The following is a 9,045-nucleotide window of genomic DNA, read 5'->3' on the forward strand; positions in this document are numbered from 1 at the left end:
ACTTGGAGAAAACAGTGTATTTATTTATTCTAACATGATCATTATGATTGTTAAGGTTTCTTTTCACATTTGGTCACATACAATGTAACCGCAGGACTTGGATAGCGTTTATACTCTCTCAGGTCAGTTTTTCCCACTGTGTATTTTTTCTACAAAGGTTATTCAGTTTTTCTGTTATTAAATCAAAAGAATGAGGAAAAGTAATTACGAAAGTGATGAAGAACAAAAGAGAAAACCTACTAAAATATTAAAGCCTTGAAATTTAAAGTGGGTTAATTACATTTATCAATGCAACTCATTTTTAATTAGCTTTGTCTGTTATTAAATCCTACTGCTTAAATTACTGGACTACGGCTGCATCTGTGTAACCAAACCATGAGAATGGAGCCTTGCAGTTCTGTGGCTCCTATAACCACTACTAAGACGTGGCAAGCAGTTGTCAGAAGATACCAGCTTCAAAATGCCTGATATGGTTTATCCTGCTCTTGTAGAAAATACATCTAAAGTTTTAGGTCTAATGTTAGACCTCTCACATTTTCAAACTCACCCTAAATTTCCTGTTCTTAGAATACTTAGATTTTTGGAGCACATAAAGAATGGAGACTATTTTTAACAAGTGGTTTCTGTGTATTAATGATTATTTGGAAAATTGCAAAAAATAAATTTCTGAAATTCTAATTCTAAGTGATCTAATTTTTACCTCACACAAAACATACATTTTTAAATGCTAAACTTAACATGTTGACTAAAGTCAGAGTAAAATTTCTACAAACAATATCTGGGTAAGATAAAATTTAGGCAAGAAGTATGATTTGTTAAGAGATATATTTTTCAGTTCTTCATAATTCGACAAATTAATCAAGATTGCAGCTTTTTTGTCAGCAAATATTTATATACAGAAAAGCATTTTCAACCATTAGAAACATATAAACCAAAAACTAATTTTCAGGCCTCTCAGTTACGCATCTGATGTTGATCAGGCTCTGTCTTTCTGTTTTCACAGCTGCCTTGTCCTCAGGGGAGGCAGGTGTAGATAAAAGCTCAGAAATGAGCAACCATGGCTTCCTTGGTGAGAGTGTAGTGATCGGGGTAAATCTGGGATGTAGCAACCGATAAGGAGCTGACTCCCTCTTCCACAGAAGAGTTCCTGGTCCTAGGGCTGCACAGAGAGCCCCTCCTTCATGGTCAGTGTTGGTTGCTCAGAGATTTTAGTAGCATGTCTGTTTTACAGGAACTTTCAGGTGGCTTTTAGACTCACTTTCTCTGAAGGTGAGAGGAAGTATTCCAAGACTGGTGTTTGCTTCTTGTGTATGGGAGGCTGGGAAGTTTAGGGACTTCAATGAAGCCCTGTCCAGGTCTGGATATGCACTTGCACTCTCTTTCTTGTTTCCTTGGGCAATCCATGGAGCTGTTTAAAGGAGCACCTGAAGAGCCCTCAGCAAACAAGACCATGATCGACATGGTACCCTCACCCACCGCAATAGCTGAGTGTAGTCAAGGAGATGTTTAAGTACCAGCCATGTACACATCTGGAGCAGCTGCAGATGGTTCCCCATTACTAACCAGGGAACCACACATGGTCTCTTAGAATTAATGCATCAGGTGCCAAAGCACGTGGTATTTACCCCAAATGATTCCTGTAGTGGGGAATGGGGAATGGGTAGCAAGAGAAGAACCACTGTTGGGTACATTCCTGAAGAGGCCCTGAATCCTCATCTTTATGTATTTTGTATACTTATGTTCATTTACTAAATGTTCCTTTTATTGGTGCAAAAGCTGACTGCAGAGTACTGCCCTAACAAATGTATGCGAGTTTGCAAATTGGAACCTTATTATTACTGAAATGATTGCTATAGAGAAAGTTCACTGGAATTGAAATCAAAACACATTTTTCAAGAAATTTCAATATATAGGGTCTGGCAGAAGTAAGACCTGCTTGAACGTGGTTGGTAAGGTAATAATATGGGAGTAATAATTTATAGTTTTAATTTGAACATTTCATCTAAAATGTCAGATGGTGTGCTTGAGTGTGATATTGTTATGTTACAGAATTACATGCTTATGATTTCATAATAAAAAGGTGTTATTTGTTCCACACTCTGTAGTAGATAATTTAAGAAAAAATCTATTAGATCCTACTAAAATCAACTATTATAAATGACTAAAATGTTTTAAAGATGTTTTTAAAAATATATTATTTACTCATATGAAAGTATTTTATAGATCATAAACACCATGAATTTGAAGAAATCATTATTGCAAAGCCTTGGCTAAGGATTACACATAGCCCTTTCAAGCTCAAAACCTGGTATGAAAAATAATATATTCATAGAAACTAGTTCAAATTTCTATTTAAATATTTTGACACTTATTAAAAGTTGTATTAAAATAATTGATATCTTTCCTAATACTTTCCATTCTATTTCTTTTACCACAATTTTACAATATGAGTAAAATAAAAAGAGTATTTTTAACCAAACCCCAAATAGATTTTATTGAACTCCTTCCCATTTACCATAGGGTATTTTTAAATGTTATCATTTCTTTGTACTTCATGAAAAAAAAAAGACTGTGCCAAGCTTATTAGAAAACTCCAATATCTGTTTTTTTGCTTAAAGTACATAATTAAATCTATTTTTCTATCTCCATCTTTCTATCAGCTATCTATCTATCTATCCATCCATTTACCTATTTACCTATCTAGATTGATAGGGAGTAAAATTACCTCTCTTCAGCGTAGTCTTTCTTCTTGTTCTTTTCCCTTATTCACTCACAATAGTGCATGAATATGCATTTTTCTCTTCAAAGGGTAGTACAGAATAGAATATTCATTATGATACAAGATATATTAATGCCAGTCTAATAAAGAATGTCCCCTAAGCCCCCATGTGTGCATATGCAAACTCCCAGAGCTGTGGAAGTTCTTCAAATAGAGGTTGTAGGCAAACATAAAACTAAAGGCAATTTAAAGACAAGTCCAGCATTTTAGGTTAATTTCTATGTTTTTAGGTTAATTCCATGATGTCATAAAATCAACCAGAACAAAGGAAAATGGGGAGTACAAAGATGATCAACCCCCTGTATCCAAAACCTCCTAAATCTATAATAAAAAATACATGTGTATACATGTATTTCCTTCCTTTCCATTTCCTTCCTTTCTTCACTAATTTACTTATTCAAGTACATTTCTCTGAAGTCATCTATCTCTGGGCCATTCACTGCTGTTATTTTAGATCTGAGACCCTTGAATACCTGTTAGTGCTGCTGGCACTCCATGTGACTGTGAGGTTGTAAGTGCCTCACAGTTAACAGCCTTTTATTATTTTGAACTCTCTATGTCACTGCCTTGTTTTCCACAAAAGACAAAATGACAAAGTCTTAAAAATGTATTTTCTATTTTCTGCATGTGTATTTTTAAATCACCCTGACAGTTTTATTCCACAGCACACCAGCAATTGCTCAGCTCTCTTGAACTATTCTACCCCAACAAAATCACTCAGGGAAGAAGAGGTTTAGAGAAAAGGATTTCAGCTTCATGCTTCAGAGGGATTGTAGTAAATCATGGTATGGGAGGAGGAAAACAAATATAAAATGATGAAATGTACCTTGATAGGAGTGTGTTTTTAATTACTATTTTCATAAGCAGGTGGAATTTCAAAACTTTTTCTTGGTGGGCTTTCCTTTATTAAGGTCACATGCCAGCATTTGTGTAGGATCAATGCCTACTCTCTTTCCACTGGCGGTCATGCCTAGTGCACTTCTCAAGGGGCAGAATACCTGGACTGGACTTTGCCAGGGGTTGCCTAACTTTCCCAGAATGGGCTTCTCCCAGCCTTCCTGCTTTGTGAAGGATTTGTTTGTGAGTAGATGTCAACCTTGAAGCAATGGGACTGCTTCCTGAATTGCTTAGAGCTAACTACAATTTACCAGTCTCTGAAGTGGCATTAAAGCAATGTTCATTTTTTAATGAGTATTAAATTTACTTTTAGCCAAACCCTCTAGCTGACAATGAAGTGTTCATTGGGCTTGCTATTGGCTCTTTCTTGCTAATTGCTCTGCTGCTGGTGATTACTCTATCTCTCTCTTTGGATGCAGAGCTTAATATGTTTGAGGCTTATACTTAATTTCAAAAGTAGGAACAGCAGTAAAACCCTCCAGATTTCAAGTCTCTGAGCAGGGTCTCTCCTCAATTATAAAACAATCCCACATGGTGAGTGGGAAGAACCCATCGTCATAGAAGATCCAGGTCTGTCCCGAGCCTATCACTTCTGTGAGGAATTGGTAAACTACCACCTGTGGGCCACATCCAGTCCACCACATTTTGGGTCTTAACTGCACGTGGAGAATGGAGTTTATGTTTTTAAATAGTTGAGGGAAAAGTTAAAAGAAGAACCATATTTCATGACATAAAAATTATATAAAATTAAAATTCCAGGTCCATAAATAAAATGACCTGAAATATGGCCACACTCATTCCTTTGTGTGTTGTCTAAGACAGCTTCCCTGCCACAGCAGCCGCATGGCCCACATGGCCTAAAATACTTACTTGCTGACCCTTTAGAAAAAGTTGCTGATCCCTAATTCAAATAGTTGATTATCACAGGCACATTAATTTACTCTGAGAGCCTCAATGGCTTCCTTTCAGACAGGGATCAATAATACTGGCGACATCACAGATCCAGTGTGGAAACAAAAAGGTCATTAATCTCTCAGCATTTGAAAATCTCATTGTTAGAATAGTAAAAACAGAATTACTGGTTATTAGTTGTTTCATTCTGATAATTGCACTTGTCCTTCTACCAATGTGACTGAATTTATTTTGGAATAGATGATGAATAGTTTCTTTAATAAACTAATTTATATTAGTATGATTTAGAAACAGGCATTTAAAAGAATTTATACAAGTACTTACTGAATATCTGCAATAAACCAGGTACTCATTTCTAAAAATAGATTACATAAAAATGAAACTCCTTCATTCTCTCAAAATGTCTTTGGAAAAAGTTCTCGAAAGCATACATACATGCATAATTTTTTCTCTTCATTCTATTTATGATGCACCTGTATTCTTTTTAAGTGTCCCTAGGTCACTAAAGGCAAGTAAATGCACAGTCTTCAAATATACTTGAGCTCTATCTATAAGTACATGTAAATAAAGGAAACTGTCAAGGTATTTATATTATTTGTTAAACTTAAATTATGTTTATCTTTATTACAAAGTTTAATAATTTAGAAGTTTGTTTTAAATTTTCCACCTCAAATTTTGTCTCCTAGACAGGTTTTGAATAAAAGTCCAATAAAGGTTTCTCTTCTGATGGGATGAAGACATTTGCCATGCCGCTAACGAAGGAAGAAATAGAGAGAAAATGCATTTGGTTCTCTCCTGATCCTTGTCCAAAAGCAATTGCCTCCTGCTGTGGACGGTTCTTAGTGTTCAAACAGCGCTGGGCCAGGTCCAAACCTTCAGTCTATTTTGATCTAGAAGAGCTAACGTCTTTGATGTGTATCACTGGCTCCTAAAGTGCTGTGCCAGGTTTAATCAAAGGTACATAGCTTCAGCAAAAATAAATGACGAGAAATGATCACAGTGCTGCATGCAGGGTATTTCAGCAGCCTCCAGACTTTGCTGCGCTGGGCCCCCTCCTCAGAGGACAAATGCAGGAACCCTAGAGGGTCTCTCTCAGATGAAATAATTGCAGAAAAACACAACAAAGAGAAGCAGATTTCACTGTGCAACTGATAGTCCTCTTGCTGGGGAGGCTGAGGACCAACAGAGCACTGCAGGATGCCATCAATAAGTGTGTGAATGAAGGGTGGACTCTGAGCACCCAGATCATTCAGGGCCTCTGGGAAGAGTGTGCTGGTTAAGTATGTTCATGCTGACATGGCGGAGCCTACCCTCATTAGGGCCATGCGGTGGGTCCCTTAGTTGCCCTTTCACCCACACATCCAAACACAGGGATGGTGATATGTCCCCTGATGATCCACGACACAATTAAATAGCATAAAGGCCTTTTCAGCTTTCTGCTGAGTCTATCACTATTGTACTGTATTTTCCAAGCATTTTAGATTATTTACCTTTAAAATTGTTTTCAACATATATACACATATAAGTGTATTAGTATCAATTCATATGAAGCCAGAAATGTAATGATTATTAAATGGTACTTATAAGATTGATGTCTAATACTTTCTTTCCATTCTTTTTTTTTTTCTTTTTTTAAGATTTTATTTATTTATTTTTTAGAGAGGGAAGGGAGGGAGAAAGAGAGAGAGAGAGAACATCAATGTTGCGGTTTGCTGGGGTCATGGCCTGCAACCCCAGGCATGTACCCCTGGCTGGGAATCGAACCTGCGACACTTCTGGTTCACAGCCCACACTCAATCCACTGAGCTATGCCAGCCAGGCTTTCTTTCCATTCTCAATGTGTTATTAAGCATGTCCAGAGATCTGCATAATATATTTGGAGACCAGTGCTATATTACCATATTTTGCCATGTATAATGTATACCATTTTCCCCAAATTTTTGAGAGAAAAATAAGGATGTTATTTATACAAGGGTAGTTGCAAGGCTAGTACTAATTTTGTGCCTATATAATGTTTTTAATTCTCTTATTTATGCTTATGCATTAGAAGTATAACTCTAGAAAGCAATGTCAATACCCATATGCAGATAATACCCTGGAATACAATAATCGGTTTTTGTTTCTAAATATAAATAAATAAAAATTGAATTAAAATTAAACAAAAGATTTTTTTCCTGAAAGTTTAGGCCAAAATGTGGGTGCACATTATACATGGGAGCACATTATATATGGCAAAATGAATATAGAAATGTTAGGGTTATTTTCTAAAACATCCCTCAAAATATTCAGAATCCAAAGTCACAATATTTGTCATTCTTTTATACTATGATTGAATAAAATTCTATTCAACCACTCTGTTGATTCTTATGTTGTTAACTGATCACTCTTTTCTCTCTGCCCAAGAGAGGAACCACCGTCCCTGATCTCATCCTATCATATGTCTTTAAATATCACAAATATTCTGACAATTACAAGAGATTTATCTCCGGGCTGAACCATTCCCCTCGATTGTAGATTCACATATCCCTTATAACGTAGTGTTCTAAAACCGAAGTCCTCATTCCCCCCCTGACCTCACAAAGATGCCCTCCCTTAGTCCCCCTCAAATGCAATGCCCTTCTGCCAGATGCTCAGACTAAAGATGAATTCACCCTTAACTTCCTACTTTCTCTCATTCCCTCCATCAGCAAATCCAATTGTTTGCACCTTCAAAGATAAGCAAACTCTTTTATATCACCTTCACCACTAGCTCTCTAGTTTGAGACACCATCATTTCTTGAATAGATTATTGCAACAGCCTCTTACTTATCCTCTATACCTCATTATAACTTTTCTTAACACAAGATTTCAGGACGGATTGTTAGACCACAAGCTGGATCAGGTAAGTTCTTTGCTTAGCCTTTTCTAATGACTTTCCATATTTCTCAGAGAAAACAAGAAGCAAATCTTACTCCTTTGGATCTCCTCTTACTCCTTCCTTACCTTTTGGATCTCACCTGTATCCTCTGGTTTCTCTGCTCCAGATTCTTGCGATTCCTAGAATTCACTAGGCAACCTGCTACTTCAGGACCTTTGCACTTGCTCTTCTGCCAGACATTCAATATTCTTATTCCTTCTTCATTTCTTTCCTGTCTTGGCTCAAATATCTTAGTCTCAGTGAGTCTTTTTCTGATCACCACATTTAATATTGCAAATACACCCATTTATCCCATGCCCTTTTCCTACTTTCTTTCCCTCTCACCATCTGATGAACTGTATATTTTAATTATATATTTTCTGTTTCCCTCACTTAGAATGTAAGATATATGATGGCACAGATTTTTGTTTCATTCACTGCAGTATTCCTAGAGCAAAGAGCAGAACTTGGAACGCAATAGTGCCTCCAAAGACTTATCTGAATGAACAGCCATACTCCGTCAGATCCTCAGTCAGGCCAAGAAGCATCCAAGCTTGATTCCCCTCTTTATATTTATTGGAGCTGGAGGTACTGGGGCTGTACTGTATGTCATACACCTGGCATTGTTCAACCCAGATGTCTGTTGGGACAGAAAGAATAACCCAGAACCCTGAAACAAGCTGGATCCCAATGAGCAATACAAGTTCTACTTAGTGGATGTAGATAACAGCAAACTGAAGAAAGAAGGTCCAGAGTTCTAAATGAAATGTTTCAGTACAAAGCTGCCTTAGAATGAAGGTCTTCCAGAAGCTATCTGCACAATTTTCCACTTAACCAGGAAATATTTCCCCCAATGCAGGAAATCATGTTGGGGTTTACATTGATTAATAAATGCTGAAACTGAAAACAAACTTACCTGAATGAATAAATAAATGGATGAATGAATGAATGAATAGATACATAGACATAGATGGACTACAAGTAAAGGATTGTACACCAAAATGTGGTTATCTATGTTGTCATAGAACCGATGGTGATTTTAATTTTTTATATTCCTGTCTGTAGTTTTTAAAAAATAAAAAACTATTACCTTTATCATGAGAAAAATAAAAATGTCTTATTAAGTGCATTTTAATGTTTAAAGAAAAAAGATATGAGAGAAACAAAAAGGAGAAACCAAAATTTTGTGTGCATATCGATGATTATGTCAAACATGGATAAATATAAACACATAAACAAAACAAAAAGAAACACTTGATTACCGTGTTTTTCAAGTGCCAAAATAGGAATCATATATTTTTATTCTCCTTTATTTCCTCTTATCAGTGGACTATGTTTCTTTTTGCAATAAAAACAATCAACTTTTAAAATAGAGGTTAAATGAATTGCTATTTATATACCCATATAAATGGAAGAATAAGTCAATAATCTAAGCTATCAGTTACTCATGAGCAGTTCTAATTAAGTTGCTACAACTTTGTGCTCCTTAAATTTTAAAAATTTTATTAAATCTTTCAGCTTTCTGTCTTCCTATTGAGAAATAAACTCTAACTGAAAGAAG

General features: G+C 36.0%; 1 pseudogene; it reads left to right on the top strand.

The window, feature by feature from the left end:
* The first annotated feature begins 1,402 nt into the window (after nt 1-1,402).
* LOC114496334 lies at nt 1,403-8,259 on the top strand (annotated as a pseudogene).
* The last annotated feature ends 786 nt before the right edge of the window (nt 8,260-9,045 follow it).

The sequence above is a fragment of the Phyllostomus discolor genome, chromosome 5, assembly GCF_004126475.2.
Source record: "Phyllostomus discolor isolate MPI-MPIP mPhyDis1 chromosome 5, mPhyDis1.pri.v3, whole genome shotgun sequence".
Taxonomy (NCBI): Eukaryota; Metazoa; Chordata; class Mammalia; order Chiroptera; family Phyllostomidae; genus Phyllostomus; species Phyllostomus discolor.